This window comes from Bufo bufo, chromosome 7, assembly GCF_905171765.1.
Source record: "Bufo bufo chromosome 7, aBufBuf1.1, whole genome shotgun sequence".
Classification (NCBI taxonomy): Eukaryota; Metazoa; Chordata; class Amphibia; order Anura; family Bufonidae; genus Bufo; species Bufo bufo.
The window spans coordinates 71,597,240-71,610,671 of NC_053395.1; positions in this window are offsets into that span (position 1 = coordinate 71,597,240).

The window sequence follows — 13,432 nt, forward strand, 5'->3', positions numbered from 1 at the left end:
GGTCCCCTAGTTGTCGCATGATCTCATGAATGTATTTATTGGTATCCATTACCACGACCGCACCACCCTTATCAGCTGGTTTCAAGGTAAGGGTGGGGTCGGACCTGAGTGACTGCAGAGCCTCAATTTCAGTAGTGGTCAGATTAGGGTGCCTAAAGTCCAGATCTCCCTGGGAGGAGGACCTAAGCTCAGACACCCCCCGTCGGACAGCACTGATGTAGGCTTCAACAGCTGGCTCATTAATAATAGGTACAAAGTTGCTCTTCTGAAATAGATTGAGAGATCCCAGCGTGAAATCACTGGTCTGGGGTCTCACAACCCTGTCTCTATTGCAAAACCATATCTTAAGCTTAATGCGGCGAAAGAAGGAATATAAATTGGACTCAAGTTCAAACCAGTTCACGCGTGAACTGGGACAGAATGAAAATCCTTTGGATAGGACACTCACTTGTGCGGAAGTCAATTCCTCGGAGGACAGGTTGACAATGGTCACCTTCTCTTCCCACGTTGCCCTTGGTTACTACAGGTCAATTCCTGTTGCTGCGAAGCTTGCCCAATCCCTCTGTGCTGCGACCACCTCTCCTGATGCGTCACCGCGTCTTTCTGGCATCTGTGGAGCTTTGTCTAAAAAAGCTTGTTCATCAGTCGAAGATGTCTGTGCAGTCTTCCTCCTCTTTTTCATATCCCTCTGTTGTGTGTTGTTCTGTCTCTCAGTTTGCCAGGTATAAACATTACCCTTTTTATAATCCTCAGTGTCTCTACACCATATTACTCTTTTTTTCTCCTCAGAGTCGGCCTGGAAATGCTTCATTTGAACAGATGTATCGTCCATGTATTTGGCAAAGTCCTCCGTAGATAAAAGTGACTGAAGATTAACTTCTATATCACGTAATTCACAATTCAGGGCTGTTAATTCATGTTGCAAGTACTCGATGTTTAACAAAATAAAATCAAGGGAATAACGGTTAGATAGAGCTTCAAACTTCTTGCAAAACATAGGATTGCTATAAAAAAGGTTTGGTCGTATATGTGACCGCATTCCTCTGGGAATTTTGTGTGTTTTGTAGTACTCCCCCAATGTCATCATATGTAGGAGAAAGGATACTACACGCTTGGACACATTTTCAAATTTTCGCTTCAGTTCCTTAATGGAGGGGGTATTGAGGAAGGTGGCATCTCCTCCAATGTCAGGCAAAATGCGCTCAGTGTCTTCAGGTGTGTACACACAACCGTTGGGTGAAGCAGATTCAGAAATAGACATGATGCAGAAAAAGAAAAAAATGCAGTGCTAAGATAGCTATGCGCCGTGCTCAGCCAATAAGCCAATTATATCCAAGAAAAATGGCGGCACTGGCAATGATGAGAAAAAATCGGGTACACATTCCAGGGGTTACCCCCATCGACTGTTGGGGGAGCACAAGAACAGGGTCCGCGGTCTAGATAGGGACGAATTACTGTCGAAACGGAAAACTGTCCAAAAGTCTGACAGGATTCAGTTTTTTCTCAGTGTATAATGAACTCAGTCCCTCGATCAACAGGATTATCAGGAAACACTGGGATCTGCTGGGCTCTTGTTTTAAGGAGATTCCTGAGTTCAAACACCCACCACTGTTCTCATATCGGTGTTTAAGGAACCTGCGAGATCAGTTGGTCAAGGCTGACATTGGCTCTAAGGGGTCCTCGAGACAAACTACGTTGACGCAGCCTGGCCTGGGCTGCTTTCCCTGTCTGGGTTGCGTCAACTGTAGATATATCCGCAAAGGGAGAACATTTGTACACCCCAGTACAGGTGTGTCTTATGACATCATGTTCCATTTAACCTGTGACTCGAGTTTCGTCATATATGTACTGTCTTGCCCATGCAATTTACTTTACGTGGGTGAGACGTCGACGGATTTAAAAACCCGCCTCAATAATCACCGTTTTAGTATCTGGAAAAAAACGTCTTGATCTGCCGGTATCCAAGCACTTTGTTGAAGTCAGGCACAGGGAGGGTAATTTGAGGTGCTGGATCCTTGACCATATACCTCAACCCAGACGTGGTGGCAATAGGTCTAGGTTACTCAAGCGTAAGGAGCTATACTGGATACACAGGTTGGGCAGTTTGAGACCCAATGGTCTAAACGTAGAATATAATTTTGGGGATATTCTGTGAAGTGTGGTTTGCCTCCTGGGTCGCGTGATCTGTTTTTCATTGACTTATGTACACAGAAAGAGAGTTTTAACATCAAAATATTTCTTGCTTCAATAGTAACTTTTCTTTCTTTATTTATAGATCACTTGCACTATTGTACCAGGAGGGATGGAGCATGTGGATCAAGTGGACGCAGTACTTCATATAGGAGGGAGTCATTCCTACATGTAGTGTGCATTTTTTTATGTTTAATACATTTTGTACTGCCCTGCCCGGCGAGCACCTTGGGACCTATATATTTTTTGTCATATCAGCCTTGATGGTGGAGTCTATATATATAAATTCTTTTTCACCTGTTATGGATCTGCCCCCTGTGGCATCTATGTACCTGCAGGAGGAGAACCCTCATGAGTATGGTTGCGTCACAACACCCTGGACAATACCCCTTTTTTAACAGCGGTTTTCCGTGGCGGCTGTTTTTTTTTTGTCAGGGTACTGGAAGTGGGCACCCTGATTCTGGGGCTGTCCCTACCTGTCAGTGACGTAATACTCAATTCTGGAGCGGGTCTGGTGCTTTATATTGGGGTGTATGGTTCATGGGTGTTTTTCCAGAGACCAAGATGGCGCTTTGTACTAGATTCTCACTGGGCATGCGCCAGAAAACAAACCGAGGCTGTATGGAGCGGCGCTTGGGGAACTTGTAAGCGCTGGCCAGTTCTGATGACGCTTGACGTTTTCCTGCCGTCGCTGGTCCCTGATTGGTGCAGCGCCGAGCCTGCGCAGAACGGTGTACACAACGCCGAGAAGCTGCATGGAATGTGTCTCCTGCCTGATTGATATGTCTGCGCGATCGTTTCCCTGCTCCTCCCCCTGTATTACACATGTTCACTTGTTGCATAACTTGATCAGCTTTTTACATCTGATCGACAAGTTTATGTCCTATGATTTACACTATATACATAATGTCTGACATGTATGATTATGTCACTTCCCTCACATGACATTTTACACTGTATTCTCATTGTTATCACTTTGTTTACTGAATTCTTATTGTCATTATTTTATTGACACATTTTGTAACACACCCACGGGGTGGAGTGTGGTCACATGATCTGTATCTTGATTGATTCACTTATATATTGCCATCACTTGTATTATATCTCTGCTTGAAAAAGGCTCTAGTTTGGAGCTGAAACGTTGCACCGCATGGGTGATTTAAGGAATCATTTGTTCTTAACCTACCGGAGTGCCGCTCATTTTCTGTATCTATTTCTGAAGTCTATTCCCCTGGAACGTGCACCCGATTTTTTCTCATCATTGCCAGTGCCGCCATTTTTCTTGGATATATATATATATATATATATATATATATAATATATTATAATTAATAATATATTTTATTTATATATTTACTTTTTTATTTTATGCACTTATATAGCGCTACTATATATATTAAAGCTGTACAGCTTTCAATGCTGCAACATTAACTAACATCAATGTTGCAAAACACTCTGAAGTAGTCTGACCGTTAGGCATCCTGAGTAAGTTGCACACACACTGAGCAGCATTTACTAAAGTTTTTACACTAGGCTGACTGCAAGGCATTACGGGCAAGCTCACCCAATGGGTCATGTGATCCTTTATCTTCTTTGAACCTCAAAAACTTTGGATTGTCTATAACAGTGTTTCCCAACCAGTGTGCCTCCAGCTGTTGCAAAACTAGAACTCCCAGCATGCTCGCACAGCCAACGGCTCTCCGGGCATGTTGGGAGTTGTAGTTTTGGGGAAATCATAATGAATTGGACTTGTGTGTAATCGATTCTATTATCTCTTGCAACAATTTGTAATGTTAGGTGGCAGAGATCTAGTATATAGTAGTATATTCTTAGCTATCCTAAGATATGACACTTTCACTACATATTTCCAGTGGGGATACCATGTGACAGTGTAGGCCTTCGTTTTGTTATACCATATTGACCCTCAAGTGCTCATCAACAGCAAAATGAATAATTAAGTATATTCTGCATGACCTTAAATTTCATTTATAGTAAACAAATGGATCATGGATATTCTGGCTGAGACTATAGTACCTTGTATTTAATATCTAATAGGTAAATTGATTATTAAGATCTAATGTTTCAGTCTTTGAGTCTCCAGAGAACCATTCGAAGCATTTCTTACTTAGAGTGAATCTACCCGTAACGCGTATGGTGAAACAAGTGATGTACCTGCATTGAAAAGCCTCCGATAATACTGTATGGCCATACAGAAGAAAATCTCTACAGTAAAGGATTAACTATTCTTATCGTTGAAAGCTGCACCAAAGGAAATTGCGGAACAGAGTGGTAACTCCTGCGATCTTTGGAACTCCCGCGAAATTTAAACCAGCTTGCTGGATGGAGCGACTGAATAAGCCGGCAAATATTTAAAGCTCCATTGAAGCAATAGGGAGACAGCAGACGCTAGACGGTAAGCCAAACATCGATTTAAAGTTTTCTCCAATCCAAAGCTCATATCGAGCTTAAAAGGATATGCTATAAGAGACTTTTCACATTCTCAGGATTCCTGTGGACACTTTATGAACATGTTGCGCTCCCAGTGAATACACCTACAACATTTTCAGTGACATTCAGTTTCCCAAATTGGGATAGAGCGCTAGAAGATAATGCCCCCTCTTCCCAAATAACAGCATATACTAGAAGTTTTTTGGTGAGATATATATTATTGAATTTATCGACACTATTGAGTCATATGAATATAGTGTCGATCATATCTACCACAATATATGTGACTGTAATGTTGTATATTATTGCTACATTGTTCTTATAAATTTTATTACTTGTATTTTATGGGGATTTAATAAATATTTTCTGCACATGTCAATCTGGTTGCCAAGTGTATGAGTGCTCGCTCATTATTCTATTACATTATTCTGAAGTAACCACAGCCTGCACACATCACAGTACCCAGATCTAATCTTAGGCAGAGATGGTGGCATGGGACAAACTTATTTCACTGCTAGGTCAGACACAATAGGCCATTGCAGACGCCCCAAGTAGTAGCCCCAGCCCCTAGCCCTGGGAAGATGTGCAGTAGTGTTAAAAAAATACGTATGGCACTTCTGCAAAGGGAAGCCTTTAAACACAGTCCACGCATAATTCAGCTAAATGTTTCACAAATCCCAGGTATACACAATTCACTCGCCATCACCCCGCAGTTCCATTTAATCCACATCTACATTCTGAGCGCCGACTCAGCTTTGCCGTACGCTTACGTCCATGCTGAGTTGCCTGACACGCATGTTTGGTTCTATTTTCTGACACGCATCAGATTCATAAAAAAAAAAAAAAAAAAAATTTCATATTTGCCTGACACGCATAAGGTTCGTCTGGTCCGGTATCTGTCATTGTTATTTTCCTGACACGCCTCAGGTTCAACAGGCTTATCGGGTCATCTGTCACGTATCAGGCATGTTCAATCGGTTCATTTGTTTATTTCTGCCCAGATGCGCGTCAGGTGCAGTTTGCCACTGGCCACGCAGCCAGCGCACGTGTTCTTGTTCGCTTGCCACGCATCGGTCATTCAATTCTGACTCCAGGTGTACGCTCATTTACCTCACATGTATCAGGCACGGTTCGGTTTCTCTACATTCGGGCTTCCAGCTCCCTGATCCACGTCGGGTTCTACGTTGTCTCCAGCATCTCTCAAACCTCACCCCATGTTTTCCAGGGTCATCCAAGAGGTCTGTCTGGTTCGGTTTCCGTTTAGGTGGTTTCCTCCAGGTTTTAGTCTTAGGTCCTTGGTCATCCAGATCATTCAAGTTCCACGGTATCATACGCCCAATCCAGGTAAGTTTCGATGTTTCACTATTTCGTCCTTTAGGATCCTGCCAGAATCATGTATGTCGCCTTTCTTTTAGGTAAACTAGGCCAGGTGGGTCAGCCCTCTTACCCCTCTTCTTGGTGACGGCTTTTCTCTGTCACACTTCGGTGTTTGCATTCAGAGGGTTCCGCAGGTTCACTCAAGGGCGTCAGGTGGCTCTACCACCCGCCTCACTTCCATTTTTTCATTTTCCCATCATTTATTTCACAGCACGATGTCCCACTCTTCCAATATTGCCGAGACTCGCTCCATTCCGGAATCACCCGGCTCGGCCCATAGAAGCAATCTTTCCTTCAGGCAGTGGACCATTCCAAAGCTAATGACTGAATTAACTAGGAGAGGAATCCGCTATCCTGCCTCGGCTCGCAAAGCAGATTTGTACACACTGCTAGCTGCTGAGCCTATCTTAGCTGCAGAAGAACAAGTGTCCCTGTCTACAATACAGACATCGCTGGCCCAGCTTCACTCAACCATTAACACTCTTTCCAGTTCAGTGTCTGACATCCAGACCAGGTTGCTGGCTGTGGAGACCAGGCCGTCAATGCCGGACATACCTACCTCTCCTGTCCCAGGCCCCTCCACCACTCGTGCCCCAACCCCAGGTAGGGCTCCCAGCTCCTTTACCATTGCCCCGTCACACTTCGTTCCTGACAACATCCGGAAGGATATTTTGTCAGGTAAAGATGTAAACCTGGATTCTATCCTCATTTCCACTCATGACTCCAATGAAAACAAGACCATCGCATGTGGGAACGTGTCAGTGGTTCTTAAGTCCAAAGATGCCCGCTTGCACAAAAAACTCTCCATTCCGGAATTTGTGCTGGCTTTCAGCTTATTCCGGGATATTCTATGCTCTGCCCAAGCACACCGTAGGGAGGAACTAGACACCTACCTGTACAGGGTAACTGATTTGGGTCACAAGTATGGAGGACATGCCTTTTATTACTATAATCGCTTGTTTTCTGCCAAAGCCGCTGCTGCTCTGTCCCAATTCCAGCACATCACGGATTGGTCCACACTAGATATGGAGCTGTTCTGGAGGCATTTTGCGGGTCTTAAAGCGCCCACCTGTGCCACCTGTCAATCCATCTCGCATTCCTCCGACTGGTGTCCCAATTCAGGATCTCTGGCCCAAGGTAGGCCCCCTGCCATTCCTTCCGGGTCCTCAAGTTCAGGGCAGAATGTTGACAAATGGGGCAGGCCCATATTGTTTCTGGGCAGGAGTCAGGTCTGTAATCATTTCAATTGGTCAGACTGTTATTTTTCAAAATGCAAGGCCTTGCACGTTTGCTCTATTTGTTTCAGGGCCCATCCCCAGTCTTCTTGTCCGCAAAGATCGTCCAAAAATCTATGACTAGCCGGAGTCAATATCGAATTACTAGCTACACTCCTTCAGCATCATCACGACACCAATTTTGTGCAGTTTTTGATTTCTGGGTTTTCGCAGGGGTTCCACACAGGGCTGGTTTCCTCCCCGCTGGCCACATGGGAAGGCTCCAATCTCCATTCCGCCTTGGCAGATCCGGAGTCAGTTGACTCTCTCATACAGTCCGAAATCAGCAAGGGTTTTCTCCTAGGTCCATTTGCAGTCCCCCCCTTTGACATCTGGAGGGTCAACCCCATTGGTCTGGTCACAAAAAAGTTTTCAAATAAAAAAAGGCTGATATTTGACCTGTCTGCTCCTCATGCTTCCAGCACACCTAGTTTAAATTCTCTAATTCCTTTGGAAGACTTTTCCATGCAGTACTCTTCCTTGGACGAAGCCATTCGGTTGATTCTCCAGCTGGGACCAGGCGCTTGGCTTTCCAAGGCAGATATTGCTGATGCCTTTAAATTACTTCCAGTTTCACCTCAATTATGGAAATTTTATGGCATTAAATGGAGGGACCTGTACTATTTTTCAGACAGATTGACGTTTGGATCAAAAAGCAGCCCCTGGCTGTTTGATCAATTCGCCCAAGCTCTCCACTGGGTCTTAGTCAATCATGGCGGGTGTTCCAGGGTCATTCACTACCTGGATGACTTCCTGCTGATCGAAACCTCAGATCAAGCACCCAATCAGCTCCAGGTACTTCTTGACATATTTTCAAAACTAAACGTCCCGGTTGCCCCAGCAAAAGTTGAAGGCCCATCTTCAATCATAACCTTCCTGAGCATCATTTTGGACACTGGTAAGATGGAAGCCAGACTGCCCGACGACAAGCTAAAAAAAATCCAAGATTCCATCAGGAAATCAGTCACGGCCAGGACCCTCGCCAAGGTTGAACTCCAGTCACTTCTGGGAATGTTAAACTTTGCCTCAAAGATCATGCCTCAGGGCCGAGCTTTCATTTCCAGACTGCTGCAACTTTTACCTGCTGCCTCGGATCAGGACGCCTTGATCCATCTCGATACCGCAGCGACGGCCGATTTACACGTGTGGCACCATTTCCTTTCAAACTGGAATGGCATCTCCCTCTTGGCATCGTCCCTTCTTGGGACCATAATTCACCCAGTCTTTTCCGATGCAGCAGCTTCAAAAGGGTTTGCAGCCATTTTTAACAACCACTGGTTCGTAGGTCCTTGGCTGCTTCAGATTTCTTCAGTTCAGAGTTCCATCAAATCCTCTCCACTTCTAGAAATCTATCCTATTGTCGCAGCTGCCCAGGTCTGGGGCGAGCTTTGGAGGAATAAGCCAGTCATCTTCGTCACAGACAATCAGGCAGTCGTAGAAATCCTCAGCAAAGGCCGTTCCTCTTCTCCACAAATCATGCCTTTTGTCCGTAGACTAGTGTGTCTTGCTTTACAGTTCAATTTTCATTTCTCATGTAGATTCATACAGGGTTCAGCAAACACGGCTGCTGATGCCCTCTCTCGTTTCAACTTCCCTGTTTTCTTTCAGGTAATGCCAGATGCCGATCCATCAGGGGTCCCTCGAGACACTGACGATGGACTAAGCAAGCACGTCAGAACGGCAGTCACTCATCTATAATTCCTTGTCCCTCAATACAGCCAGGAATTACAAAACAGGGTGGGAAACCTTCAGGCAATTCTCCCTCAGACATCCACAAGAACAACTTACGTCATGGCATTCCTGGCTTTTTGTCACACAGAACTTCTCCTATCATTCAATACCATCAAGTTGTACTTGGCAGGGGTACAACATTTTTTCACTTTAGATCATCCAGCCAGCCAGTCCATATTTTCTTCGCAAGCCATTAAATCCACTCTGAGAGGAATCCAAAAGAACAGCAACAAGCCAGAGTCCAGCAGGAAGCCAGTCACCGGGGCAATGTTCAGGGCCTTTTCCACCTCCCTAGACAATGATCCTTTTGGGCCATACAAAAGCATAGTGATCAAAGCAGCCATGTACCTCTGTTTTTACGGGTTTTTGCGGCCCGGGGAATTCACCAGCTCTCCTGGACACGCAGGCCCCACCATAGATCAATTAGCCTGGCAGCAGACACATTGCACCCTATCACTCCACTCCACCAAAACCTCTCAGGTGGGACCGCCAGTTAAAATCCGCTATTTCCAGACCTTCAATGATTGGTGCCCAGTTGCTGTGTTCAAACAGCTATTCGCCACCTTAAAAAACCCTACGCCAGTTAGCCCTCTTTTCCCTTTCAATTCCAAACATCTCACAGCATCACAGTTCGTTCACCACATCAGAATCTTAGCTTCCGGACTAGGTTTCAATGCCAAGGCCATTTCGGGACATTCGTTTCGCTTAGGGGCCGTATCCCCAGCGTCAAGTCATGGGGTCCCAGCGCATGTCATCCAAAAAATGGGCAGATTGCAATCTTCCTGTTTTACGCACTACATTCCAAACCCGCAGGTTGAAATTGCCAAAGCCTTTACTAGTTTAGCTCTCTGTGTCCAGTAACTAGCCATTTCCTACCTGATTGATTTTTGCCCCTCATTTAGCTCGCACACGGCCATGGCTTCCGGCACACCTCAGCCATTGATAGTTGACAGTCAAGTCACTTTTCCTAACCTGGTTTGTCCACTCTGTTCCCACTGTAGCCAGGACCACAAGTGGTTAAGGCTGAAGCTCAGCCTGCGTTTGTGGGAGGGGCGAAGGAGGCCTATTTAGCACCACTCCGCTTATCCTCATGGACGCCGCGCTCTTACCCCTCCCACCCTTCCCCTCTTTACCTCTCTCACCATTAAGGCATGCCCCTCATTTAGCTCGCACACGGCCATGGCTTCCGGCACACCTCAGCCATTGATAGTTGACAGTCAAGTCACTTTTCCTAACCTGGTTTGTCCACTCTGTTCCCACCATAGCCAGGACCACAATTAGAATTAGAGATGAGATAATCGAAGCTGACAAAGTGGACTTTTTTACAGATTTCAGGAAAAATTTGATTCGCACCGAATGCGAATTTCCTCACGCTTCATAGTAACGAATCGCATTTTCCTAAAATAGCTGCTGCATGTGTGGGGACATGGAGAAAGGAAGTCTGGGAAGGCGGGATCACCCATACTGACATGCATGCAGCCAATCAGCAGCCAGCCAGCCCGGTGATGTCACAGCCGTATAAATAAGGCAGCCATCTTAGATTCTGCCATTCACCAGCGTACTTAGGGCAGTGAGAGACTTGTCTGCAGGCGCTAAGGACAGTGATAGAAAAATCGTCATTGTGCTAAAAAAAAAAGATTTACACTGCATTTTTGTTGAACAGGGTTCAGTCGGGGAGGTGACAACCTGGTTGATAGGAACAATCTTATTACACCTTGCAGCACTGACTGGCGATACAAATTGCCATTATACAGCTCTGTAATTCCAGCAAACTGTTCTTATTAGGGTGCAAGTGCTGTTTGATACAGGAATTAACAGTGTTTAATACAAGGGAATATTTCTAAGTTTGATTTGCCCTTGTGCGGTGCAGTTATATGTTCTAAAGCATTTTTTGGCTTGTATTAGTGGGAAAAAAGGGCTTATTAGCTATTGTGTGGTGAAGTGCAAAAATTACAGCCCTTTTTGTCTTGTATTAGTGGCAAAAGTAAAATATATTTGCCACTCAGCAGTTCACTCATCTGTTTTAAAGCCCTTTTTTGAGTGTATTAGTGGAAAAAGGAAAAATATCTTTGCCGCTCAGCGGTGCAGTTATTTGTTTCAAAGCCCTTTTTTCTGTGTATTAGTGGAAAAAATATATATATATTTGCCGCTCAGCGGTGTAGTTATTTGCTCTAAAAGACCTTTTTTGCATGTATTAGTTGAAAAAGGAAAAATATATTTCCCGCCTTGTGGTGCAGTTATCTGTTTTTAATGCCCTTTTTTGTGTGTATTAGTGGAAAAAAGCTAAATATATTTTCCACCTAGCGGCGCAGTTATCTGTTTTAAAGCCCTTTTTTTGCGTGTATTAGTAAAAAAAGGTAAAATAATTTTGCTGCTCTGTGGTGCAGTGAGATATTTTACAGACCAGTATGCCGTGCCGTGTATTACAGGTGAAATATAAATATATATGCCTTTTATTGTTGCACTTTTCTGTTGAAAAGCCTTTTGTGTAAAAATAGAAAAAAATTCGGCCTAATTCACGTTCAGCGGTGCAGTGAGATATTTTACAGCCCAGTTTCTGGTGAAATAAAAATATATTCACTGTCCTGCGTTGTACTTATCTGTTGAAAAGCCTTTCGTGTAAAAACATTAAAAAATTAGGGCCTAATTGCCGTTCAGCGGTGCAGTTACGGTATATGTGGTGAAGCACTTTTCGCGGGATGGACCGAATTACGTAGTGGTGACATTTTTTATGTGAAACAAGCTTTTTTTGGAAAAATTGCTGACTGAGAGTAAACTTTCTTCTGTATGAACCGAATTCCATTATCCTTTCATTGGTGAAATTTTTTATTTCAACCATGTTTTCTTCTGGATAATTAATGGGTGATTGGCCAACTCCTTTCGCGGTATGGACTGAATTACGAAGTGGTGAATTTTTTTATGTGAAAGAGGCTTTTTGGGGAAAATTGCTGGGTGAGAGTAAACTTTCTTCTGTATGAACCAAATTCCATTATCCTTTCATTGGTGAAATTTTTTATTTCAACCATGTTTTCTTCTGGATAATTAAAGGGGTTATCCCACTTAGCAGTTTCATACTTACCTGCTGCCACCACGCGTTCACTTCCTGGATTCTGGCTGGGGGCGGGCTTCATCTTGATTGAAGTCTTCTCCCGGCCGCGCCGCGCGCTGGACTGAACGCGCACGCTGCCGCGCATGCGCAATGTGACTTATTGCTGGCCAGTATAGTACAGAGCCGGCGTGCGCGTTCGCAGCTCTGTACTATTCTGGCCGGGAAGAAGTCACCGTCGCGCATGCGCGGCAGCATGCGCGTTCAGGACAGCGAGTGGCCCGGCCGGGAGAAAAGAAGAAGTCTTCTGGGCAAGCGCGACCATCGGGATTTTGCGGAAGAGCGGTGGTCGTAACCAGGGGAGACCGAGTCACAACAATAAGGTAAGTGGGGATGAATTTTCTCCTAATCGGTGGGAATTTGTTAATAAAGTATATTTACAAAAATGATCACTGTCAAATCATTAACAGATTTAACAGTGATCATTATGATGGGATAACCCCTTTAATGGGTGATTGCACAACTCCTTTCGCGGTATGGACTGAATTACGAAGTGGTGAATTTTTTTTATGTGAAAGAGGCTTTTTGGGGAAAATTGCTGGGTGAGAGTAAACTTTCTTCTGTATGAACCGAATTCCATTATCCTTTCATTGGTGAAATTTTTTATTTCAACCATATTTTCTTCTGGAAAATTGATGGGCGATTGTACAACTCCTTTTGCGGTATGAACTGAAGTACTTAGTGGTGAAATTCTTTATGTGACACTGGCTCTTTTTCGGAAAATGTATGGGTGGATGTACAACTCCTTTGGCGGTATGGAAGGACTTACTTAGTGGTGAAATTCTTTATATGACACTGGCTCTTTTTCGGAAAAAGCATGGGTGAATGTACACACCTCCTTTTGTGGTATGGACTGAAGTACTTAGTGGTGAAATTCTTTATGTGACACTGGCTTTTTTTCGGAAAATGTATGGGTGAATGTAGACTTTCTTCTGTATGAACCGAATTCCATTATTCTTTCATTGGTGAAATTTTTTTATTTCAACCATGTTTTCTTCGGGAAAATTGATGGGTGTTTGTAGTCCTTCTTTTGAGGTATGGACCAGTAAACATAATGAAGACGCTGATGACAACGCACCAGCAGACTTTGCCTTCACCATCTATGCACAATTAAATCAAGCAGCTTCAGTAAGTTGAAAACATTCATATGTTTTTTCTGCTCCGTCTGCATTTGATCTCCACAGCACATAAGACGTGACAGGAGAGCCTTTGCTTTAGAGTCCAAGTCCAGTTTCTTAAGATCAGGAGTTCCATCAGAATTGTGCATAACATTCTTGCTCCCTGTGCAAAGCCATGACAAAAGGAC